This window comes from Schistocerca americana, chromosome 1, assembly GCF_021461395.2.
Source record: "Schistocerca americana isolate TAMUIC-IGC-003095 chromosome 1, iqSchAmer2.1, whole genome shotgun sequence".
NCBI classification, from domain to species: domain Eukaryota; kingdom Metazoa; phylum Arthropoda; class Insecta; order Orthoptera; family Acrididae; genus Schistocerca; species Schistocerca americana.
The window spans coordinates 899063494-899091431 of NC_060119.1; positions in this window are offsets into that span (position 1 = coordinate 899063494).

The following is a 27938-nucleotide window of genomic DNA, read 5'->3' on the forward strand; positions in this document are numbered from 1 at the left end:
CTGAGAAATGACAGTGAAGACGAAGGCAGTGTGTTAGCGCCGCAGAGTAATGAATTAACTAATGTTCAAAGTAGTAATTTGGTAATTGCGCATAGGGAAATGGAGCGGGCGGCAAACAATGGTGTAGACAGTGAAACAGGTAGTGAACAGGGAAGCGTTATCGATCGATTGGTCGGCAACAGCTCGCCTCAGGAATCGGGAATGACAGAACACAATATTGCAAATACTGCAGACTCAGGTTTTGGGTTCTCACCGTTTTCTCAAATGAGTCAAGACACATTTTCCGCTTTTCAAAATGTGAATGTTGCCGGTGCAACTTCACTGCCGAAAAGCACTGAGGAACATGTTTCAGACACCAGTGCATTGTTATTACAATTAATGCAACAAATGGGACAAAAGCTTGAAAAGTTAGACACAATGGAACAACACCAGAGACAAACACAGCAACAGTTAGACACAGTGGAACAAAATCTCAAAAAGTTAGACACAATGGAACAAAATCAGAGACAAACACAGCAAAAGTTAGACACAGTGGAACAAAATCTTAAAAAGTTAGACTCATTGGAACAAACTCTTGAACAAACACGTGAAGATTTAACTACTGAGTTACATAACATTGAATCGAAATGTCAAAAAGTCTGTAATGACGTAAAAACTCAAATTTGTGAGCATTTTCAACCTATTTTTTCGCGGCATGAAAATGCATTACAGAATCACGAAGCAGCCATAAAAGAACTGCAGATTATTGTTCATGAAAATCATGAGACCTTGCAAGCTAAATTTGACTCAGTTGCATCTAACGATTCGGTTACGTAACTTGCAAAAACTCAGGAAAACTTTAAGGACACAATAGATACTCTGAAACTTGGTTCAGAAAAACACACTGAAGAAATAAGTACACTATCGGAGAAAGTAGCCGAACTTTCGGATCAGGTCACTAACTTATCTACAAAGGTAGATGATGATCTGAATGACACAAGACCCGTAGCCTTCACTGACACAGAAGAGTACGAACAAATTAGGAAATTCAAACAAAATCAGAATCAAATTAATACACAACACCAAAGAGAAATCCGGGAAGTACAAGATCAGCTGACACAGGTAATACAAGAATTACGTATTTCAGAGGACACTCGCGCTCCAACACGGGAAGAGGGACTTAGAAATACGGAAAAGCCGCAAAATAATAACACAGGGCATTTCGGAAGTTACGAAAGAAATTGGCAAGGTGCACCGAATTTTGAAATGGAACCGCCGAAACGACATAACAATGACCGATATGCGACTCGCCGACATGATGACTTTGACTATAAGCTGTTCATTACTACACGTAAATTCAAAACATTTAAGAATTCAGGCAACGACATTCATCCACAAGCATGGCTCCATCAATTCTCTCATTGTTTTCCTCCCAACTGGTCGTTAGAACACAGATTAGAATTTATGTGTGGCTACTTAGAGAATGAACCAGCTGTAAGAATGCGATCGGTCATTCACGATTGTCGCATTTGCTTAATCAAATTGCCTGAACATTTACGACATATTATTTTAGCAGGACGTTGCAAAGATGACATTGAAGCTTTTCAGGGTCTGTTACAAGAATTGGAAATTGACACTGACAATCGGGGAACGCGGAAACAGGAGCACAACAATTACAGGTCACTTCCGTCACAATTCCGTGACGACAGAAACAATAACTGGACACGACAGGTCTATTCTCACAACGCAAATCGTGACCAAAATAGACACCACCCGTACGACAACCGTTGGCAGAGTAGTAATAATTACAGGGAAAGATCACCTTTCCGCAGTAATGACTATCACAGAGACAATCAGAGAAACAGACAATATGGGAACGAAAATAATTATTATTACGGGAGACAGAATAACTTTAGACGCAACGGTCCAGCGCGCAGTTACGATTCAGGGAGAAATTCTCCACCACTTAACCGACAAGAAAGAAACTACAGGAACTACCGACATGACGACAGACGATGTGATCGTAACGACAGACCTGAATTGCATCAGAACTGGCGGGATTCAAACAGAGCAGGGCCCTCTCGTCACGGTGAATTTGTAGAAGTTAGGTCTCCTAATCCCAATAACAACGCGCGGCAACAAAGAGACAGACAATGACTCGCGCCGCAGGCACCCACGTGCGCCGGCTGGCTCAGAGAAAAATAACATTGACGCTAACCCTGTGAAAAATTCCAGTATTCTTTACCGACGTATACTGCATGATAATTGCGTTCAAGCTGAAATTCTGAGTACTTTGAAGAGTAAAAGATTGTACCACATTTCACATGTAAAACCGATTATTGAAAGATAATCTGCTTTTTAACTTTGTCTTTGCCATAAAACTTTTCACTTCACATTTCTAGTATGCTTTGTCAGATTTAGAATCTGTTAACATGTAACAATGTTTGAAGTGAAATATCCAATCAAGAACCAAGAGAATTTATTTAAACAGAAATGACGAATGCATTGTTATAGTGAACAGACGTCACAGTGTTATTGTGTGTGTACATTCTTGCTTGTTTGTTGCACGATTACGTAACGACTATAAGGCTCACATACTTAGAACATTTACCAGTACTGCTAATGAGATTTTAATGCAACATTTTGGTTTATTTGAAAATACATTCTGAATTTAAAGTGCTTTCTGAGAGATATCAGATGACACAGAGGTTAGTTTATGTGACAGCTACACGATTTTTATCACGACGCTACTAATGAGTGACAGTTTACAATGTTGCTTTCGCGGTGTATCTGTTTTATATCTGCACAGTTTTCTGAATTCTTCTGCAAAGAAAAACATGTTTTAGTAGTAACTTTTGTGGTATAGCTACAATGAGACTGCCTTTTCCGTAGCACAACAATATGTTACAGCACAGTACTTTCTTCATCACGCCAATAAGCATAATAACTACGATATCTATACGCAAAGCATTTCACTTTTGTTTATCATGAGGTAAGTGCATTGACTTCTGCAGAACTTAGCTTTCGGAGGACGATAACTACGACACTTCCACAGAGATTATCTTACAGCAAGACGCACATTTAGCGCTACAGTACACGTATTTGAGTGATCAATTTTATACTTAAAACATTTATTTTTAAAGATTTTTGAATTACAAAGAAAGTTTTCCGTGATATATTTCATTCCATTGGTGTAATCTGTAACACCTGAGGGTATAATTACATTAATCCTCAGGGGGGTACACGCTTACTTTGTGTACCATGTGTGTGGCAACCACAAGGAACCCTAGCTAATATGGTATTTGCTTATACAACTTTACACATCGGTACCATATTTCTCTAACACACAAATTACACAGCTATCTGATCATTTAACTGAGAGATAAACTTTTTTTATTACATCAGTGACACATGTTTACGCAATTACACAGTTGGGTAACTTCACACTTATGAAACTGTATTTTGTCTGTACTTTGTAAACTGATCATATTTTTTCGGACACATTGTGATGCTATGAGAGCTTTGAATGATGTATTTGGTGTGAGATCATGATTTTTAAAGTACGTTTGAGGTAGATGACACTATTGAAATGAGCAGAGAATTTTTTTAGGTTTTGAAATTATTGGAGGAAGCTACGACGATTTTGAGAGTTGACTGAGGTGTTATGATGTTATTATTACGACGACAATGTGTATTATGCTGTTGAGATATGTTTATGATCAATAAGATGATGCTATATGAGGAATTTGGTTATGCTATGTATTTATTATGATGAAATATTGAAGTGTCATCACAAGATTGACGTGTCGACGAATATATATATGTGTAATAAGGTAAGGAGTAATGAGTAGTGGGTAGGGACTCTTGACTTGTGAAACAGGATGTTGGAAACCAAGAATCGTACTTTAAGAGTTATGAAATGTGTGTATATGCGTGAATGCATCACAATGCTGGCGAAAATTTTTTGAACACTGTTATATTTACAGGATTTTTTTTCTACACATTTGTTACGCAAATTTTCGACCTGTGAAATGTTTATATGAGACTGTCACTGTAGCGGAAACTGCTGTCGTAAATATGTCGGTAAGAAAGGTAAGTGACCGTGACGTAATGCGTTGCGAGCGGCCAGGTGTGCCAGTTGCCTGGAGGAAAAGCCATTATTGCGAGCCCTTTTCAGCGGCACAGGTAGAAAAAAATAAAAATAAAAAAAAGACGCCATTAACCTCGCTTCTGACATTCCTTTGTAGAAAGCATCGCAAAAACGACACGGTCGAACTTGAAAACATATGATTACACTGGATGCCTAATGAAATGACGAGAAATATTTTTATGTCTATACACCTGATTATGACTACTGTCTCTCTAGTTGAGAGACTTTTCTACTAACTTCTGAAATGCCACATGGCTATTGAACGATGTTCTTATGCTTTGCTGTGTACATAGTTGCTTATTTCATTTGATATCTAGTTTCTAGCTGCACTGCTGCATTGGTTCAAATAAAATTTTATAGATGTACTAATACAAATATTTTCTGTCTACAGATCGAGTAAATAATAATTTTTTAAAAAAAATGAGGGAGCACAAAATGACATTTACCTTCACAGGAACTGCATTCATAATTTTCTTTTCAAGTAATTGGTAACTTTTAGGTAGAATAACTTCTTGTGGTGCACCACTTTAATTATATAGACATTAAGATGTGAATATACATTTCCCTTATCTGCATTGTTGGCTTTAGTGTACTATTTATTTTGCTTGAGCTATGTCATGTTTAGATATAAGTTATTGCATTTGCTGTTGCTGTTTGCCAGGCATAGTGCTACTAAATTTCACATTACATTACTCTGTTAAGCCAGTTTTACAACTGATTTTTTTTGTTGCTGCTCATTGGCTCATATTAGTTGTAATTTTGCATTTTATCTGTTAATTTAGATTTACTGCTGCTTGCTTTGCACTCTGCATTTTTTTGTCATTGCTATTTGGGTTAATTGTTTTATGTGCTGCTGCATTGCCTCGTCCCTTAGTTTAGCATCTGAGCTCAGTAGATTTAAGTTAGCTTAAGAGGGGGTAGACTATATAAGAGAATGAGTTGTGATGATTTGGAAGAAATGTGTTGAGAAGCTATATGAAAATGGTTTGGGCGAAATAGAAGGATACTGTACAGTGGAGAAAAACTATTTTTGACAGAGGATGTGAACAGAATACAGAAGGCAGGCTTAGATAGGACTTTTGGGAATAATGATGAATGAAGGAAGATCTCCAAGAAGCAAAGAAAGTTTTGTTTGCAAAATACTGCAATGAAACAAACCCTGTCCTTTCCTTTTGTGTTATCCCATTACGTGTTTGTGTACCCTTGTGTATTTGTTTTCTTCCTGTCTCTGTGTAGTTTCATAGAATTTTTTCTTCTTTTAATATTAAGCTACATTCACTATGATGAGGAATACTGTTATCCTCAAATATAATTTGCATTAATAATATGTTATTTACCTTGTAAATATGCTTAGACATTATTTATTCTGGTTTGTTGCTCACATGTGAAGGTGATGTTTCAAAAGTTATTGTGATCTTTTATGTATGTACTCATGTCATAATTCCACTGATGTATATGTTAGTTCGATTCTTTTGTAAAGCCTGTACTACAAATGTTATCTGTATTATTATGTTCTTTAATGATGTATTTTGTACCTTTGTTATTGTATTTTTATGTTACCAAATTGTAATTGTTACCAGTTCTTCAAATTAAGTAACATTTCACTGCACACGTTTCTGTTGGTCATAGTACATGGACAATATGTGAGAAGTAGTGACTGATAGTGTTTGCACGTGTGTTAATGATTCAGCAAGGGACTGGATAACAGCATTGCTGGATCTAAGGACAATTCCAGAAACTTTGTGAGTGCACAAGTGGTGGTTTATGGACTTGCTATATCATCCGCAAGACTCTTCAATGGTGATTGTGCACCTGCACAGTCACAACAGATGGCTGCTGGCTATCTCTACAAGGACTACAGTGGGTCTGCATCTTTGATAACCCACCAATACCATTATCTCTACAAGGACTACAGTGGGTCTGCACCTCTGGTGGCCCACCAATACCATGCTCTCTACCAGGACTACAGTGGGTCTGCTCTGTGATGACCTACCTACCAATATTCTTCCAAACTACGACTGACTCTGCTGTGGGTTTGCTCTGTTGTGGCCCATTATCTTTCAGCATGTCAAGAGTCAGCACTGTCTTTCCGTTGGAAGGACAACGCTACTTCTTCAAGACTGCATGGAAATCCACTACTTCCGTGTGCATTTTCTTTTACTGCTCAGACTTTGAGAAAAACACTGCTATTCTACTGTTATGTACGATTAGGACTGTCTTTATGGACTGTGAGAAAATTTGAGCTTTTGACCAACGTTGTATCAATAAGTGTGTGCATTTGATATCTTTGTTATTGCAATTATGAAAAAATTTTTCAAATCTGTATTGGGCACTGCCCAAACCAATTTGTAAAATTTTTTGTGGGGAGCATGGGGGCTATGTAAGTAGGCTGTTTATGTTTTCTCTATGTAAGTAGGCTGTTTATGTTTTCTTATTGGCAACGTTACGTAGCGCTCAATATGAAAATCACTGGCTGTGCTGTGTGCAGTCTGTGGCTAGTTTACATTGTTGTCTGGCATTGTAGTGTTAGGCAGCTGGCTGTGAACAACGCGTAGCGTTGCGCAGTTGGAGGTGAGCCGCCAGCAGTGGTGGATGTGGGGAGAGAGATGGCGGAGTTTTGAAATTTGTCATGAACTGCTATATTTATATATGATGATCAAGGTAACTCGCCAAATTCTGCCGCCTCTGCACGACGCTGAATTCGAAAGCGCCTTTGATTGAGCCCTACACTAGTTCTTCTGTCGGTGGTGACACATATGGATTTCCCATTGCCATTCGTCGGCATCCTGTGACCAGTGCTATTTCAAATATTCCAAGTCAATGAACGCCTGTTGGGAACAGTTCCAATATGGCGTCCAGTCACATGGGACTGTCCCCATCCACTATGCTGCTCGCGATTGCCCTCAAACCCCCTATGAGAGGCCTCCCACCCAGCCTTTCAGGATTCACCCCATGCAGCCCGTACCTACTGAGGCAAACCATATACAGCGTGTTACAAAAGGTACAGCCAAACTTTCAGGAAACATTCCTCATACACAAATAAAGAAAAGATGTTATGTGAACATGTGTCCGGAACCCTTAATTTCCATGTTAGAGCTCATTTTAGTTTCGTCAGTATGTACTGTACTTCCTCGATTCACCGCCAGTTAGCCCAATTGAAGGAAGGTAATGTTGACTTCGGTGCTTGTGTTGACATGCGACTCATTGCTCTACAGTACATCAGTACGTAACATCAACAGGTTAGTGTTCATCACGAACGTGGTTTTGCAATCAGTGCAATGTTTACAAATGCGGAGTTGGCAGATGTCCATTTGATGTATGGATTAGCACGGGGCAATAGCCGTGGCGCGGTACGTTTGTATCGAGACAGATTTCCAGAACGAAGGTGTCCCGACAGGAAGACGTTCGAAGCAATTGATCGGCGTCTTAGGGAGCACGGAACATTCCAGCCTATTACTCGCGACTGGGGAAGACCTAGAACGACGAGGACACCTGCAATGGACGAGGCAATTCTTCGTGCAGTTGACGATAACCCTAATGTCAGCGTCAGAGAAGTTGCTGCTGTACAAGGTAACGTTGACCACGTCGCTGTATGGAGAGTGCTACGGGAGAACCAGTTGTTTCCGTACCATGTACAGTGTGTGCAGGCACTATCAGCAGCTGATTGGCCTCCACGGGTACATTTCTGCGAATGGTTCACCCAACAATGTGTCAATCCTCATTTCAGTGCAAATGTTCTCTTTACGGATGAGGCTTCATTCCAACGTGATCAGATTGTAAATTTTCACAATCAACATGTGTGGGCTGACGAGAATCCGCACGCAGTTGTGCAATCACGTCATCAACACAGATTTTCTGTGAACGTTTGGGCAGGCATTGTTGGTGATGTCTTGATTGGGCCCCATGTTCCTCCACCTACGCTCAATGGAGCACGTTATCATGATTTCATGCGGGATACTCTACCTGTGCTGCTAGAACATGTGCCTTTACAAGTACGACACAACATGTGGTTCATGCACGATGGAGCTCCTGCACATTTCGTACGCTTCTCAACAACAGATTCTGTGACCGATAGATTGGTAGAGGCAGATCAATTCCATGGCCTCCACGCTCTCCTGACCTCAACCCTCTTGACTTTCATTTATGAGGGCATTTGAAAGCTCTTGTCTACGCAACCCCGGTACCAAATGTAGAGACTCTTCGTGCTCGTATTGTGGACGGCTGTGATACAATACGCCGTTCTCCAGGGTTGCATCAGCGCATCAGGGATTCCATGCGACGGAGGGTGGATGCATGTGTCCTCGCTAACGGAGGACATGTTGAACATTTCCTGTAACAAAGTGTTTGAAGTCACGCTGGTACGTTCTGTTGCTGTGTGTTTCCATTCCATGATTAATGTGATTTGAAGAGAAGTAATAAAATGATCTCTAACACGGAAAGTAAGCGTTTCCGGACACATGTCCACATAACATATTTTCTTTCTTTGTGTGTGAGGAATGTTTCTTGTAAGTTTGGCCGTACCTTTTTGTAACACCCTGTATACATAAAGCCATCGCATGAATGCGACAGGATGGAAGAACCTTGAGAAGCGTCCTCAATGTGGCCAAATCAGCGATTATGAACATAGGTTACGGCCTCGAAGACGAAGGAAAACTGACGCTGCCCACAGTGGACAAACGCCATTACCTGAGTTTCACATTTACCGAACACACCCACCATTTGGCGGCATATGCCGACCGCCATTTGCTTTAGACGACACGTGTCCACTTCCAACCTCCATTGTAGTCTGCATCCGCTCCAGGGAGTGGCCTATATTAACACCTATGCCGTACAAAATCTAATACACACTGCCCAAAGTTTTTCCTCTGCCTATGGTCCTAGGACGACAATTCCAGGCGGCGTTTGGGTACTTTATATCGGCGGCAAAAGTCCTTACGATCCGCTACGACACCCTCACCCTCACCACGTCAACAGGAAGACCCGGTCTCGTCCACATTAGAGCCAGGACATGCGCTTTATACTTAACTATTATAACAAGGTATTGTCTCCTGCGTGCAATCTCTTGGAGGGTCTAATGCTGGCACTGCCCCGCTGTTGAATGTGGCCCACATCGCTCCAACACGTCCCCATATATCGACCTACTTTGTCGAACTCAGATACGTACATGGAGCTCTTCAGACAATGTAAACATCATGAGCTGAAGTTTTTTACAAGTTATTTTCACATTGCACCTCCACAATACACTGGGGAATTTCCACTCAGATATCTGTTGGACAACAATGTGGAAGAGCATCCTCTAGACCAGTATATGAAGCTGAATTTAACAATTTAGTATAGACACGGATTACGAGCCTGCAACTTTCGACAACAACGAAGAACATTTTCGTAATGTTTGTTCCAAAGATGATTTTGCATGAATGGATCGATATACGATAACATTTTCTTTGCTACATGTTGTTATAGGTTCTTTTTTGTTGTTGTTATTCAGTATGAGTAAGGAGTATGCGTCGTGTGTGTGTTGAATTAGCATGGAGGTTGGTTTTAATTGTATTGTGAAGTGATATGGCTAAAAATATATCTATTCGACAACAGAATATTATTTAAGAAAATTAAGCCGAGCATCCTCTAGACCAGTATACGAAGTTGAATTTTATAATTTAACATGGACACTGATTACGATGCTGCAACTTTCAGCAACAACGAAGAACAATAACAGATGATTACTATGAAAACGGTTTGTTTAAGTCCTACCGTAGCTACCTCTCTCTGCAGTGTGTCACTATCTCCTCGTGCCAAGTGCTGTGAAATTATGAGCAGCCGCCCAAATTTAAGCTTACTTCAGAATTAATGAATCAACTTTGGGTTATAAAAGGGTGATGACGTTTACAACATACATGTGCGTACGAGGAATATGGTTCGTATCAATGTAACATTATTCCATGTATCGCTGAAATGAACTAGGTAATCGTAGGATGAGGAATACAGCTCAGGAGCCGGCCGTTGTGGCCGAGCGGTTCTAGGCGCTTCAGTCTGGAACCGCGCGATCTCTACGGTCGCAGGTTCGAATCCTTCCTCGGGCATGGATGTGTGTGTTGTCCTTAAGTTAGTTAGGTTTAAGTAGTTCTAAGTTCTAGGGGACTGATGACCTCAGATGTCAAGTCCTATAGTGCTCAGAGCCATTTGAACCATTTTGAATACAGCTCAGGACACAATCAGAACAACACGCAGGTCATACTATTGTCGAACCGATATTGCCTTACGTTGTACATTGCCATTTGGAATGTTTTTCTGAATTCTGTACGTCATATTTAACTCCAAACCTGTTTCCCTTTGCAACATGCATGGCACATAATGAAATGGTTTATGACCTGTACACTATTTCTGGAAAAATCCGTGACCAATGTGACAGCTTGTGGAAGTAGTCAAGAACACCATCTTCCAAAATTGGCGTGTGAGACTTCTTTCTTATCGTTTATGTATGATGGAGAACTACATAGTAACGAGAGCAAGCTAGTTGCCCAAAACAGACTACAAGTAATTGTAGGCTGTGACTAGGCTGAAATATCGTGCACAGCCTCTATAATATATTACTGAAGTACGTTCGTGTTTCAAATTGTTTACTTTTGAGTTTGATTTTCCACTCGTGTGCTTCAATTCATTTAACTCGTAGCAAGCATGTCGTTTCCAGCCTGTGTATAGGACATGAATGTATTCCAACGTGGCAGTATGTTTGTTTCTGGTGCTTCATTATATCTGTCTCAAGTGTGCTAACCATGTGTACGTTTCAAGCCATTTTTTCTGTTATCCATACAGCGACAAATTACAAGATGTTTCAAACGTTTTGGGTCACCCTTAAACAACCGACTATTTAGAGATAGGAAACCAGTGATCGGAAATACATAGTTATTGTGTTATGGACGCACAAAGTGTACACAGCATAACAAATAGCTCATATTGAGTGCTAAAAGTGACGACCGTTAGTCTCAATGCATGTATTTCAATGGCGCGTGCAGCTGTGCCGCAGTCTCGCAAAGATATTGGATGCCTGTTGTACACTGGAACAGACAGCGGGTGATAAGCAGCGTACACCCCTGGCCACCAAACAGTCATACTACGCACAACTTAGGTCATAGCACGTGTGTCATGTGACGACCGCATGCACCGCACCAGTGCATTAACGTGTATCAAACGCACACCACTATCGCTGATGTCAGTTTCCCATTGCATTAGACAGCTTGTCATGTGTCCGCGGTGTGAGGTGATACTGTGTACAGTGCATGACGCGTAGTCAAAGATGGAACGCTACTCGTCACGAGAGTTGGCAGACATGCGTTTAATGTGTGGTGCGGCTGATTGTACTGCTCTTCAAGCAACACGAATGTACAGAGAACGCTTTCCCAACATGCGTCATCCTAACTGGAAGAAGTTTATTTCCGTATGTACCAACAATCTGCTGAACGGAATGAACAGTCTAATGAGTACACAGTATGGTTTGAGAGTAAATCGGAGAAAGACGAAGGTAATGAGAAGTAGTAGAAATGAGAACAGCGAGAAACTTAACATTAGGATTGATGGTCACGAAGTCAATGAAGTTAAGGAATTCTGCTACCTAGGCAGTAAAATAACCAATGACCTACGGAGCAAGGAGGACATCAAAAGCAGACTCGCTATGGCAAAAAAGGCATTTCTGGCCAAGAGAAGTCTACTAATATCAAATACCGGCCTTAATTTGAGGAAGAAATTTCTGAGGATGTACGTCTGGAGAACAGCATTGTACGGTAGTGAAACATGGACTGTGGGAAAACCGGAACAGAAAAGAATCGAAGCATTAGAGATGTGGTGCTATAGACGAATGTTGAAAATTAGGTGGACTGACAAGGTAAGGAATGAGGAGGTTCTACGCAGAATCGGAGAGGAAAGGAATATGTGGAAAACACTGATAAGGAGAAGGGACAGGATGATGGGACATCTGCTGAGACATGAGGGAGTGACTTCCATGGTACTAGAGGGAGCTGTAGAGGGCAAAAACGTAGAGGAAGACAGAGATTGGAATACGTCAAGCAAATAATTGAGGACGTAGGTTGTAAGTGCTAATCTGAGATGAAGAGGTTAGCACAGGAAAGGAATTCGTGGCGGGCCGCATCAAACCAGTCAGTAGACTGATGACCAAAAAACCAACTTACGAGAGGTGGAGTTGTTCACACCACAGAGAGCCAGCCAAGGTTGGAACCAAAGACATGTCGAATCTCCAGACATCTCCGACCACCCTGCAATAGGCACCCATCAACTTGCCCGTAAACGCCCACTTCGAAGGATACAATGTGGAGGTTACTGGTGGAATAGGTATCACACCCCTATTATGTTGAAAGTGTGCAACCACTGGTACCAACGGATTTTGAGCCCCGCGTTCACTTCTGTCGATTCCCGGCGGGGTCAGGGATTTTCTCTGCCTCGTGATGACTGGGTGTTGTGTGATGTCCTTAGGTTAGTTAGGTCTAAGTAGTTCTAAGTTCTAGGGGACTGATGACCATAGATGTTAAGTCCCATAGTGCTCAGAGCCATTTGAACCATTTTGAACCATCACTTCTGTCTATGGATTGTCTACTACACTGTTGTAGTGCCGAACTTCGTACAGTTTGTACTACTCACAGATGATGCTTGATTCACTCATGATGGTGTTTTCAACAACCGCAGCAGCTATGTTTCGAGTGAGGACAATCGCCACATCTACATCTACATGATGTACTCTGCAATTCACATTTAAGTGCTTGGCAGAGGGTTCGTCGAACCACAATCATACTACCTCTCTACCATTCCACCCCCGAACAGAGCGCGGGAAAATCGAACACCTAAACCTTTCTGTTCGCGCTCTGATTTCTCTTATTTTATTTTGATGATCATTCCTACCTATGTAGGTTGGGCTCAACAAAATATTTTCGCATTCGGAAGAGAAAGTTGGTGACTGAAATTTCGTAAATAGATCTCGCCGCGACGAAAAACGTCTTTGCTTTAATGACTTCTATCCCAATTCGGGTATCATATCTGCCACACTCTCTCCCCTATCACGTGATAATACAAAACGAGCTACCCTTTTTTGCACCCTTTCGATGTCCTCCGTCAATCCCACCTGGTAAGGATCCCACACCGCGCAGCAATATTCTAACAGAGGACGAACGAGTGTAGTGTAAGCTGTCTCTTTAGTGGACTTGTTGCATCTTCTAAGTGTCCTGCCAATGAAACGCAACCTTTGGCTCGCCTTCCCCACAGTATTATCTATGTGGTCTTTCCAACTGAAGTTGTTCGTAATTTTAACACCCAGGTACTTAGTTGAATTGACAGCCTTGAGAATTGTACTATTTATCGAGTAATCGAATTCCAACGGATTTCTTTTGGAATTCATGTGGATCACCTCACACTTTTCGTTATTTAGCGTCAACTGCCACCTGCCACACCATACAGCAATCTTTTCTAAATCGCTTTGCAACTGATACTGGTCTTCGGATGACCTTACTAGACGGTAAATTACAGCATCATCTGCGAACAACCTAAGAGAACTGCTCAGATTGTCACCCAGGCCATTTACACAGATCAGGAACAGCAGAGGTCCCAGGACGCTTCCCTGGGGAACACCTGATATCACTTCAGTTTTACTCGATGATTTCCCGTCTATTACCACGAACTGCGACCTTCCTGACAGGAAATCACGAATCCAGTCGCACAACTGAGACGATACCCCATAGGCCCGCAACTTGATTAGAAGTCGCTTGTGAGGAACGGTGTCAAAAGCTTTCCGGAAATCTAGAAATACGGAATCATCTTGAGATCCCCTGTCGATAGCGGCCACAGCACCTGCAACGTCCGTCCGTCAACATATTAACGGGAATTGTCCAAGATCACGTAATAGGGCCTTATTCCCTGCGTTCCCGTTTGATTGGTCCTAGCCGCGAGGGGTCGCCGTGCGATCTAGGGCGTCTTGCCACGGTTCGCGAGGCTGCCCCCGTCGACGGTTCGAGTCCTCCCTCGGGCCTGGGTGTGTGTAGTGTCCTTAGCGTAAGTTAGTTTAAGTTAGATTAAGTAGTGTGTAAGCCTAGGGACCCATGACCTCACCAGTTTGGTCCCATAGCAACAAATGTACGATTTGATTGGTCCACGTTACCTGGTGTTCCTGCGAGATGCGCTTAAACAGTTCTTGGAGACTCTATCCCTTGCGGTCCACGAGAGGATGTGGTTCCAGCACGACGGTCCACCAGCCGACTTCCATTTTGATGCCCACGAACAACTGAACAACACGTACCCTCATCGTTGGATTAGACCGAGCGGTCTTGTCGCATGGTGAGAGCGATCGCTGGATAGCCTGGATATCTTACCTCTGGACTTTTTCCTCTGGGGTTACATCAATACGTTGGTGTACGAAACCCCTGTAGCAACAGAACCCGAAAATCTGGTACTGTTTAATTTTAAGTACTGTCTGATGGAATTTTAACCGTGCCCTGTGGAAACAGGGCATAGGATTTCGTTGGAAAATCCTAACAATGAGATGGAAGTACTGTATGAAATAATTAAAGTTAGTGACACTTTTTAAAAACTAATGTAGTATAATGTATAAAACAGACGAATATTTTGTTGTTGCTTAACCTCTTTTAGTTAATTTAAATACCATTTATCTCAAATACGGCTTACGTTTTCCTTCCTTTTCTCTTTTTTAGCCGGCCGCGGTGACCGAGCGGTTCTAGGCGCTTCAGTCCGGAACTGCGCTGCTGTTACGGTCGCAGCATCGAATCCTGCCTCAGGCATGGATGTGTGTGATGTCCTTAGGTTAGTTAGGCTTAAGTAGTTCTGAGTTCTAGGGGACTGATGACCTCAGATGTTAAGTCCCGTAGTGCTTAGAGCCATTTGAACCGTTTCTCTATTTTAGTTTGATAACTGTTCTTCTCCATCTTTATAACTGTTACTCATCAAGCTTCAATATCGCGTCATCGTCACATAATATTAGGATAGGTACCACTCGACTGAAAACTGCCTCTGAATTTTCTCAATGTCAAATCAGGCTACAAACTCGAACTTTCGGCGAAAACCTTCAAAGGCTCATTTAAAAACACTTTTTTCCACTGCACTGAATGCCTGTATAACCAATAACATCTGCCACTGGTCGACCTACATCATTCTAACACCATACCGTCAGTTATCCTGTCGATATTTCCGATGTTAATGGCGCTATGGATCCCGTTCTAAAGCAAACAACTCGCCAAATTTCTTTGACGCCCAATAGGTTGATGCGGGGGACAAGAGGTTTGTTTAATTATACATCATTTATATTAATTTGTGATGCTGCATTCAGCAACAATTGTTTCTTCTAGATCATGATTTTTCACGTGCCGTTTGTGTTCTGCCCAATGTACGGAAACTATACGGATTGAGTGATCAATACAGTTGCTCCTGCAGTGCCGAATGCTACAAATTCCCGGGACCCTTATGCCAAGGATACTCTCTAACAAGATACAGCGCCTCTTGTCTTCTTGGTTGGTCAGGAAATAAATCTTATTCCTCGTTTGCCGAGAACTCTATTTTGCTATAAACAAAAAGGCGTTCAGTAGTCTTGTGACTGGTGATCATTGTGTTTACGCTCCATGGAGAACGCTTAGTATTTCCATCGGAACATATGATTTCGATACCTCGGAATCCGAGCGGTCCTTGTTAAAACAGTTTTGCCCTGTATAAGTGCATTTGAAACCACACTCTTTTGAGATGAAAGGGGATCGCGCCCACTAGTCATTGCCGATTTATGGTGCATACAGGGCTTGGTCACGAAAGTGACCCAAATGGGAGCTCCAGAGAGCAAAACATATGAAAAAAAGGCATTTTGGGTGCTTTTCGGAGGATACGTGAGCCATTTATGTGCATTTACTATCAGCGTAGCACTTGGCGCAGCGGGAAAAATATAGAACGATAATATGCCGATCGTGGGTTCGAGTCTCCACCTGGAAATTCTTTTTTATTTTAAATATTTGTGTGACTTATATACTGCAAATAAACAGAAATAACGTCTAATATGTTATATTTACTACTATTTTTAGAGACCTCCTTTGGCTACGGCCTTGGCCGCTATTGTGTTAATTCCTTTGTGTTAATGCTAGTTAACAATGACTGACCCAAAAATTTTGGAAATCATAGTGAATTTTTTACAGGTGGTATCCTATATGATATCTCAGGACTGAAGCAGGACGATTATATACACAGCCGGCCCCGCTGACCGAGCGATTCTAGGTGCTTCAGTCCGGAACCGCGCGACTGCTACGGTCGCAGGTTCGAATCCTGCCTCGGGCATGGATGTGTGTGATATCCTTAGGTTGGTTAGGTTTAAGTAGTTCTAAGTTCTAGGGGACTTATGGCCTCAGATGTTAAGTCCCATAGTGCTCAGAGCCATTATACACACAACTTCGGAATTTCTTAGTGAATTGTTACAAAAATAAGAGATATATTCATTACTCATATTACACATATTTTCCGTTGATTTCAAGGTCAAAATACACACATGGTGTCAAAACTTTCAACATTTTAAGTAAACAGTACGAAATACGTAAACAAAATTACCATAGCAAAACTGTCATAAGTATTGTTGCTTTTCTTGATATTAGCACGTGGATCGGTATCAAGTTAACATAACTAGTCCACAATTAATTTAATTTTTTGTGGGATGTGTTAAGGCGCTACCTGTCAGCAGCGAAGCAAAGGAACGTTTTGCAGTGCCCACACGATACAAAAGTCCTGCCTCTGCAGCTTTCTACCCAGAATTTTGAATTGTTCTTCTGAACGTGGCAGTCAAGACTTGGGAATAGAGCTAAAAAAGTATGTAATCCCACTTCCACTGATGTAAAAAAAAAAAGAAAAAAAATGGCATCGAGTCCCGAGCTATCATACAGGGTGTCCCAGCTATCTTGTCCACCCAAAATATCTTTGGAACAATAACAGCTATTGGAAAACGACTTTCACCGGTATCAATGTAGGGCTGGGGCCCATGAATGTACATATTTGGAAACATTCTAAAACGAAAGCATATGTGTTTTTTAACACAAACCTATGTTTTTTTTAAATGGACCTCCTATATTTTTTCTTCAGCAATCCATAGCATGACAATGCGCATACACAATGGCGTTGATTGCATCGCAATATTCCCATTACATCCCGAGATATTAAGACGCGAAGTTGACGCTTGAAACACCCGACATGCGCTGCTAGCGCACGTCCTGAGGCTCAGGCGTGAACCCCATGCTGCCCGTAATCGCGATGTGATTGACATGCGTAATCACACTTCCATACTTATCAAGAGGTCCGAAACGAATAATACGGTCTGCTGCCATCCTGCTTTAACGTCGTTCATCCCAGCAGGTATTTATTACATAGGCTAGGGGTGATGCGGTTCTGTAACATATCTGTGTACCGCAACGTTAGTCACAAAGTTAACTTCGCTTATCGTTAATCCGTTACTAAAAAGGTAATGCCGTTCAACGTTAAAACCTTACTTTACTGTAGATCTAGCGCTAGTGACAGTTAATCATTCACTCGTAATAGTAAAATTCATGTTGATGGTTTTAGTGAAACGAGCAAGTGGACTAAAAGTTTTACCGTTGTTTAGGTAAAAATGTTTTGATTTGGGAAGTTCAGGTGGGACATAGAAGATGAATGTAAACATGTTTAACCAATTAGTTTTATTATCACATAATTATCAATGTTATGTTTATCTAATGCATTAAATGACAAATTGTTGCAAACAAATGTTTCTTAACATCACTGGGTAAAATGGCCCTTTGTAGAAACGTCTACTGTGATACCATCACTATATAGTAAACATAGCGTTCACATCTCATGCTCAAAGTGATGCCCATTGGCTTGCATACATAGGGTCACTCTGCGGATGAAGGATGCCCTACTTCGTGCTACTGTTTCTTCTTTGATGGACGAGGTGGCCCAGTTAGGTGGCCCGCCCGATCTCCGGACCTTACACCGCTGGATTATATTCTTTGGGGAGCAGTGAAGGATGCTGTTTCTTGTACAGCCATAAAAGAGGAAACAGTAGCACGAAGTAGGGCAACGATAAGCGGAGTTAACTTTGTGACTAACGTTGCGGTACACAGATATGTTACAGAACCGCATCACCCCTAGGCTATGGGATAAATACCTGCTGGAATGTACGACGTTAATGCAGGATGGCAGCAGACCGTATTATTCGTTTCGGACCTCTTGATAAGCACGGAAGTGTGATTACGCATGTCAATCACATCGCGATTACGGGCAGCATGGGGTTCACGCCTGAGCCTCAGGACGTGCGCTAGCAGCGCATGTCGGGTGTTTCAAGCGTCAACTTCGCGTCTTAATATCTCGGGATGTAATGGGAATATTGCGATGCAATCAACGCCATTGTTTATGTGCATTGTCATGATATGGATTGCTGAAGAAAAAATATAGGAGGTCCATTTAGAAAAACATAGGTTTGTGTTAAAAAGCACATATGCTTTCGTTTTAGAATGTTTCCAAATATGTACATTCATGGGCCCCAGCCCTACATTGATACCGGTGAAAGTCGTTTTCCAATAGCTGTTATTGTTCCAGATATATTTTGGGTGGACAAGATAGCTGGGACACCCTGTATATGATACCTAAAAGTTTAAAGCTTATAAATCCGTGACAACATTAATTTATAGTTAGCTGTTAGCAGAGAAATGTCTGTGCAATTTTAATAAGTTATGAAACTATTTGAAAATATTCGTAATTAGAAAAAGATATGTCTTTACCTTATTTTTCCGAGATGTGTTGCGCAGTTGCAGGATCCGAAGCTTTGCAGTCAGTGCTGACATCTCGCGGTGGTCGCCAGAAGGATGAACAAGTGAGCTGCACAAGTGTGTGTGTATCGTACATGATACCACAGGCCAGACAAGATTCAACTGCTTTCACACCCGAAAAAAAGAATCAGCCCTGGAGATTTTGAATCGTAACTCTACCCAGCGTCCTGCAGAGAAAATTGCCACTACGCAGACAAATCGTCTGGCAGTAGATACATGGTGCTATCCCTGCCCAGTTACCAGTATTGTTGTAAAATAAGAGAGCCGCGGGCCGCATGCGACCACTGCCATACACGGATACGTCTATCGTGTTACTGCATGCAGAATCGGAATTCGTGAGAAAATATGATGGGGTACTGCTGCTGCACCCAGTGTTCGCCGAAAGACGAATATCCGCGTAGACAGTGCGAAAACTTGAGGAGCAAGAACAGCCGTCAGCACAGCGACCATTGTTGTCGCTTCACTTGAGCTGTCAGCAGAGAGAAGCGCACCGACGACGGGCGCACCACTCTTTGCGCGCTCTTCTCTGCTGACAGCTCAAGTGAAGCCACAACAATGGTCGCTGTGCTGACAGCTCTTCGTGCTCCTCAAGTTTTTGCACTGCCTGTGTGGGTATTTGTCTTTCAGCGAACAAGCTCATTTCCTGACGCTAGGTTCGTCACGTGGCTGTACGATCCTTCATCACAGAGTGAACAATATATCTGCCCTCTCGGGCGGTAGTCGCGTGGGGTAGCTGAAGCCTGCATGTTGTTGAGCACCCATGAATTCAACATTCACATAACAATCGTGTCATTCCGACCAACACGTAAAGCGGTAGCACCGAACCGTAAAGTGCAGTCTCTGTAGATCACGACCCTGCTGCTGTCGAAATACCACATTTGCTGGCAGACAGTTCTCTATCTTATTTGAGGCATAACCCGGTATCCTCTTAAAAACCAACAATCAAGCGCGATTTCTGAATGAGAAAACCGCTGGGTAGTCTTTTCTTACGTGCATACCTGATTTGTGTGGTTATGCTAAAATGCTTATGGTTTCCGTTTCGAAGTAAGCAGTAACCTTCGTGGTAATTTGGTGTTTGTTGCATGCTGTCTTCTTGTAGTTGCCTTTTTAATAGCCAGCAGTGCAGTTGTTTGAACATCTCAACGAGCAATGTCAGTTTTTGATGTGATTTTCAGTATGTTCCTATGGGGATCATAAACTTGGCCCGATCCTTATTTGGTTAGATGTCTACAGATGGAAGAGCCAATGGCACCAGTGATCAGACCCAGTGGAACATCTTTATCGATTTTTAGCAAACTGCATAGCAGGGATGTCCTACAACTTCGGATCTGAAATTCTTCACTACTTCGTCAAATAGACGCGAATTCATCAGCAGCTCTTCCCATTTTGTATTGTATTACAGAATATGCATTATATGCTAACAGCGGAACACTGGTATGACACTTGCAGTTTTACCGATCATGTTCTTGTCTTTGTTTCCTCGCTTGAATGTACCAAATCCAAAACATTTCATTTCAGTCACGTTAAGTTCAATAGATTCGCCATCTGTTGTACATCGTTAGGAATTTTCTGTTCCTGCAGCTTCCAACTGTCTATCTCGCTTCAGCTGTCTGTCAGCGTATAGTATGTGCTTGCTTGCCGCATTTTTCGCGTTTATTGACAGCCGGTGTTTTCCAACCTGATTTAAGTGCTTCAGCCTTCTACAGTCCACAGGTTTACGATCCACCCATTTGCTTTCCTTGGCTACAGATGTACGTCATGCCACGGGACTACTTGCAGTCACCTGTCGTCTTAGATACCATCCGCAGGATCAGATTATTTCATAACTGCGCAGAGAAAAGAGTCTCTTCCTCGGTATTAGTCATATTTTTATATCAAATCGACAAAAGGTGAAAAGTAAAACTTTGTCCTCCGACAATGGAATCGCTTATGTCGCTTTATGATGGTTTCTTTCTATATCGACTCGACAGGTTAGCCTTATTTGTGACGCGATGCTGACGGGTGCTCTTTCACAGTAAAAGCTAACGTTAAGAGCATCATCTTAAGTGTACTATAAAAATGATTCTAGATATTCTGAAATGCAAACCGAAATGTATTTTTCCCTTGACAATATCCCTTTCTTATCCTTTGTTTTCCTCCTCCTACAAAGTTCCAACAGCTGTCGGGAGTGTATCTGGGACAATATTATTCCTTCTTCACACATTCTGGCTACATACAGTACAGCTAATGTCAATGATTGGCTTCTGTGTGTAATTCTGTGCTTTTTCATTTCTCTAGGTGCTGGCGGGTTTAAATAAAGAAATGAAACAACACACACGAGAATTCATTTAATATGTGAGTTGCTGAGTGGAAGATATAAATCCATAATGATTTGTGTCAAATGGTTGGTCACTTAGTGTCTGCTGTCTGTGAGCTTTACTGAATCTCGTTGGTGTCACAAGGAATAAAGTGGCACATTACAGCACTCAGAAATTAGTTAAAGACACTCTATGGCAACTTTTGTATAATTCGTATCCGAAGTATCGAAAGAAGTACAAATAATGACCCGAGCGCCCTCCCGAAAGTTGTTGTAACAATGCATTAGCCAGGAAACCTACAAGAAACACGACTGTAAAGACTTCTTGCACTTCGTTCTTGCCTTGTTCTAGCAAATGTGTCGCATCAGGAGACATTTTCGGCGACCCACTTGGTACCTAACGCCGTGACTGCCGGTACTTGTCATTCTTTGACCTGCACTTGATGTGGAATACAGCTCCGTGTTCCTAAGGAAATTCCTGTGTATGCAGCACTCATTTACAGATCTGGAGACACAACGTGAACTTTGTAACTTTAACTGTCTGACCACCTACTTTAATACGCGTAAAATCTCGAGTCCAGACAGGTACAGTGAGTGGAGATCCTGGAAAAGGTGTTGTATCTGATGTACTGATAGAAGACGACAGTTGGTGACGTGAAGCAGGGAAAACGTTAGTTACAAATTATCAGACTAGGTGCGATACTAAGACTACATAAATACTTTTCTCCTGGCTTTGCGAGAATTAGAGAAAGCGAGGAAAGAGAATACCACTGAATTGTCGAGTCTGAAAATCATGGAACTATCTCATATGTCAATGAACTTGTTTCCAGCTCGTTCTCTTTATTACTAAATCTAAAATGCTGGATGTCATACATACGTAACATTTAAAACATAAGCTAAATATTAAAATAAAATGAACATTGTATCAGATATGTGGGAGAAGTTGTACCAGATGTTTATTATTATTACACTTCTCACTTGAAGCTGAAAGGTCGAAGGAGTATGTAGAGGGTCTGTACAAGGGAGATGCACTTGAGGGCAATGTTATAGAAATGGAACAGGACGTAGATGAAGATGAGGTGGGAGATATACAGTGAGAAGAATTTGACAGAGCACTGAAAGACCTAGATTGAAACAAGGCCCCAGGAGTAGACAACATTCCATTAGAACTACTGATAGCCTTGGGAGAGACAGCCATGACGAAATTCTTCCACGTGATGTGTAAGATGTATGACACAGGCGAAAACCGAGCGAGATGGCGCAGTGGTTAGCACACTGGACTCGCATTCGGGAGGACGACGATTCAAACGCTCGTCCGGTCATACTGATTTAGGTTTCCCGTGATTTCCCTAAATGCTTCTAGCAAATGCTGGGATAGTTGCTTTGAAAGGGCACGGTCGACTTCCTTCCCCATCCTTGAGTACTCCGATGGGTCCGATGACCTCTCCGTTTGCCCCCACCCCTCCCTCCCCTAATCAACCAACCAAACAACACAGTCGAAACACCCTCATACTTAAAGAAGAATATAATAATTCTAATTTTAAAGAAAGCAGGCGCTGCCAGGTGCAAAAATTACTGAACAGTCAGTTTAATAAGGAATCATTGCAGAACACTAACACGAATTCTTTACAAAAGAGGGAAAGATATGGTAGTAGCTGATCTCGAAGAAGATCAATTCGGATTCCAGAGAAATGTGGGAATACGCGAGGCTATGCTGACCATTCGACTTATTTTAGAAGATTGGTTAAGGAAAGGCTAGCCTGTGTTCATAGATAGCATCTGTAGACTTAGAGAAAGCTTTTGACAAGGTTAACTGTAATACTGTTTTTGAATTTCTGAAGGCAGCAGAGGCAAAATACAGGGAGCGGAAGGCTATTTATAACTTGTACAGAAATCGGATGGCAGTTTTAAGAGTGGAGGGACATGAAAGGGAAGCAGTGGTCGAGAAAGGAGTGAAACAACCCCGATGTTATTCAAAAAGTACATTGAGAAAGCGCTAAAGGAAACCAAAGAAAAATTTGGAGTAGAAATTAATATCCAGGGGGAAAAAATAAAAAGTTTGATGTTTGTCGATGACTTTATGATTCTGTCAGAGACAGCAAAGCACTTGGAAGAGCACTTGAACGGGTGGACAGTATATTGAAGGGAAGATATAAGATGAATATCAACAAAAGCAAGAAAAGTAATGGAATGTAGTCGAATTAAATCGAGTGATGTTGAGAGAATTAGTTTAAGACACGAGACACTGAAAGTAGTAGATGAGTTTTCCTATTTGGGCAGTAATATAGGTGATGATGGTCGAGAAAAATGGTTAAAAAGGCTCTGAGCACTAGGGGACTTAACATCTGAGGTCATCAGTCCCCTAGAACTTAGAACTACTTAAACCTAACTAACCTAAGGACATCACACACATCCATGCCCGAGGCAGGACTCGAACCTGTGACCGAAGCAGGCGCGCGGTTCCGGACTGAAGCGCCTAGAACCGTTAGCCACAGCGTCCGGCGATGATGGTTGAAATAGAGAGGATGTGGACTGACAGTGGGAAAAAAGTATTTCTGAAGGAGAGAAATTTGTTAACATCGAATATAGATTTAAGTGTCAGGAACTCTTTTCTGAAAGTATTTGTTTGCAGTATAGCCACTTGTGAAAGTGAAACATGGATGATACACAGTGCAGACAAGAAGAGAATAGAAGCTTTTGAAATGTGGTGCTGCAGAAGAATGCTGAAGACTAGATGGGTAAATCACGCAACTAATGAGAAGGCAATGAATAGATTTGGGGAGAAAGGAAATTCGTGGGACATCCTGACTAGAAGAAGCGATAGGTTGATAGGACACATTCTTAGACATCAAGGGAGCAACAATTTGGTATTGAAGAGAGGTGTGTAGGGAGGGGGAGTAAGACTCCTAGAGGACGATCAAGAAATGAATACAGTGAGTAGATTCAGTAGGCTGTAGGTCGCAGTAGTTATTATTCAGAAGGCTGTAGGTCGCAGTAGTTATTCGGAGGTGAAGAGGTTTGCACAGAATAATAGAGTGGCCTGGAGAGCTGCAACAAACCAGTCGTCGGACCGAAGACCATAACAACAACATGAACGTTAAAATATTTCTGTGTTCTTCTCTGGATTCCTGAGTCGTAACAATACTTCTTTGTTCTATTTAGAAATGATGTAATTGACAATATATGCTGTATCTTGCTTCCTGCTAGGTAGTGAAGGTGAGCAGTTCCTCTGCGCTCGTTATGAAAACGGGTGCGTTAACCTTTATTCCTTGCACTGGAGACTGAAAAAAGGATTGGAGCTATCACTGCAATTGCGCTTTATATTCTCGCCGCAGAGTTAAATAAATGAAGCAGTTATGTTTAATCTGTAATTTCAGTCACTCGTCGTTAAAAGAATTGTGTAGCATATATTCTTCACTGATACAATTTATTAGCTATTTAACCGAATCCGTTAGTCACTAATAACATCGTTGGGACGCAACCTTCAATAACTATACGAGGTCGAAGAGTAAATGGAGCACAAGCTTTTAATAGGCTTATAAATACCTCAAATTGGCTGGACGTCCAACAGGAACTGGTTTGTGAAACCGGCTTTCGAAATACCGAACCAGAAATGTAAAAAGGCCTTCACCCTTCTCTCTTCGCTTGGGGATAATGTTCAACAAACGTGATTGCTACAAGTTAATTCGCTGCCTCTAAACGCGACAAAAGTCCGGTTCTTACAAATCGTCATTTAAGGTCCGTACTAGAGGGAATGACACAAAAAAAGAAAAAAAGTCAAACCGTGAGCGCCATACATTTTTGAAATATTTGTTACAATGATAGGGAAGCCGTCTAATCTCCTCATTCTTCTAAAACTCGTAACTTTCACTAGAAAAACAAACATTAGATGTCGTCAGATGCCTATATCACCATCCGCTGAAAAATATTTCCATAAATACTTCTTTTTAAGTCGTCAGCCTTTGGCCTGGTTTGACGATGCTCTCCATTTTTCCCTATCTTGTGCTAATCTCTTCCTGTCTACTTAACTACTACTCCCCGAATCTTCTATAAACTGGCACCGTCCACTAGTTTCCTAACTACTGCTCCCCCCCAGCGTTTACTATTCCCTGATGCCGTAGCAGATGCTCCACTAACCACTTCTTTTCCAGATAAGGGTCTCATGAACTCTTCCCCTAACTATGTTTTTCGGTACTTCTTCATTTAGTTCTTTCTTGACTACTTAATTCCTTAGACAGTATCAGATTTCAAAAGCCTCCAGTTTCTTCCTCTCTTCACAGACCACGTTTCACTTCCACACGACATCCAGATACTGATGGCTCCAGGGTGCCAGAATGGTTCAAATGGCTCTGAGCACTATGAGACTTAACATCTGAGGTCATCAGTCCCCTAGAACTTAGAACTACTTAAACCTAACTAACCTAAGGACATCACACACATCCATGCCCAAGGCAGGATTCGAACCTGCGACCGTAGCGGTCGCGCGGTTCCGGACTGAAGCGCCTAGAACCGCTCGGCCACACCGGCCGGCCAGGGTGCCAGAATCGACACATTTGAATGCCTACACATGAGGTACATATAGGGACTGAAGATGGCATTTCGAATTGCCGAAACTGTCTGTGAAAATAGAATAAAATAACTTCTCAAACCGCACGGCTCTTTGACGATTTTTCATTGTTATATGAAGATCCAATCAGATCACGAGTCTATAAAATTAACCTGCAAATTCCTCATTAAAAGTCTCAAAAACATACTGGAAATAGCTAACAGGTCATTAACATCAGCCACTCACTATCACGTAACTGTCTGCGGATTATTAGAAGGCAGACCACTGGTTACAAGCAAGCAGGATAATCTGATAACATTAACTTCAATGATTGATACAATTGTGCGTTGCAGAATGAAGCAATTTCTTTTTCCTTATGTAAGTGAAGATGGCGATCGCCACTAGAGATAGACACTCTCATTAAAGGCAGTTATCACATACCCAGGCCTCTTTAGCTGGACGCGTAATATAAACAACAGATACATCAAGCTGTCCTGTAATACGAACCACCAATTAAAAACTTACATTTAAATACAGACACTGTAAATACACCAGAAAAAGGCGAACTTTGCGAATGAAGAACCTCATTACAAAATAAGCAACAAATTTTAATTATAGGTGCCGCAAAAACTGAGTCAAACCTCTCTTAGGACGGTTGGTTTGGTCACATACATTCACAGAAATGTAACATGCGTGACATTATTTAAACTATTCGTGAATGAAGATGTTTATCTGTCACGATTGTTAACCAGAATGGCGCGTTAGAATAGCCACTGTGCGACACAACATGATCATGCACACGGTAACCAGACGTTTACCATAATTTCTTGCTGGTCTAAGCGTAATTTGAGAACCGCTCGATGAAGTCCTGCCTTCAAGTAGGTGTTATGACGAGTTTGCTAAGATTCAAGAACCAACGGGTGCTTTTCACCAGACGCTCATGCATCCGGTTCTTGAAACAGGCAGAGAGGAACCTAAGCCGGCATTACAGTGGACACAGGCTTCTTGCAAATTCAAATGCCAAGTCTGCTTCCGTGCATTGTGCAGGGACAACTTTTTCAACGAGCAGTCTCCACGGCCCCAGCCGACACTCAGTCCCACCGAAACGCGCTGTGACCAAAAACGCAACCTTTAGCAGCTGGACAAGGATAATGTCGGCCCCAACGTCACGCCGTTTACTTCCATTCGCTGTCGGGCACACCACTCAACCACCTGTCACTTCGGGAGCGTCTCCTGGTCGCAACATCACGTAAAGTCTGGCCCACATAGCTGCAGTCTACAGGTAACAAACGGCTCGAGAAGTTATTGTGCCGGCAGGAGTGGCCGAGCGGTTCTAGGCGCTTCAGTCTGGAACCGCGCGACCGCTACGGTCGCAGGTTCTAATCCTGCCTCGGGCATGGATGTGTGTGGTGTCCTTAGGTTAGTTAGGTTTAAGTAGTTCTAAGTTCTAGAGGACTGATGACCACAGAAGTTAAGTCCCATAGTGTTCAAAGCCATTGGAACCATTTGAAGTTATTGTGGCGAGAGGAATTGTCAATATCAAAACGTGCCCGCACAGCACAGTTTATTTATATGGCGTCCGATGCCGAGTGGAGCCATACATTGCCCCTCAGACTGAGTACTTCAGTTGCAATCCAATCACAGAAGTTCACAATGTCGAATGTTCGAAGTGTTCCAGCCAGCACCGCTACGGTCGCTATATCCTGAGGTGACGAAAGTCATAGAATACCTCCTAATATCGTGTCAAACACTCTTTTTCTCGGCTTAGTGCAGCAACTCGAAGTGGCATCGACTCAGCAAGTCGTTCGAATTCACCTGCAGGAATACTGAGCCGTGCTACCTCTTTAGCAGTCTTCAGTTTCCAACGTGTTGCCGGTGCCTGATTTTGTGCACGAACTCATAAAAGTATGACAGGATTCGCGTTGGACGATCTGAGTGGCCAAATCATTCACTCGAATTGTCCAGAACGTACTTCAAACTAATCGCGAAGAATTGTGACCCGGTGACATGGCGCATTGTCATCCATAAAAATTGCAAGGTTGTTTCGGACCATGAAGTCCATGCATAGCTGCAAATGAACTCAAAGTAACTGAACATTGAGCCGTCGTAAAAAATTGTTGTTTTGAAGAG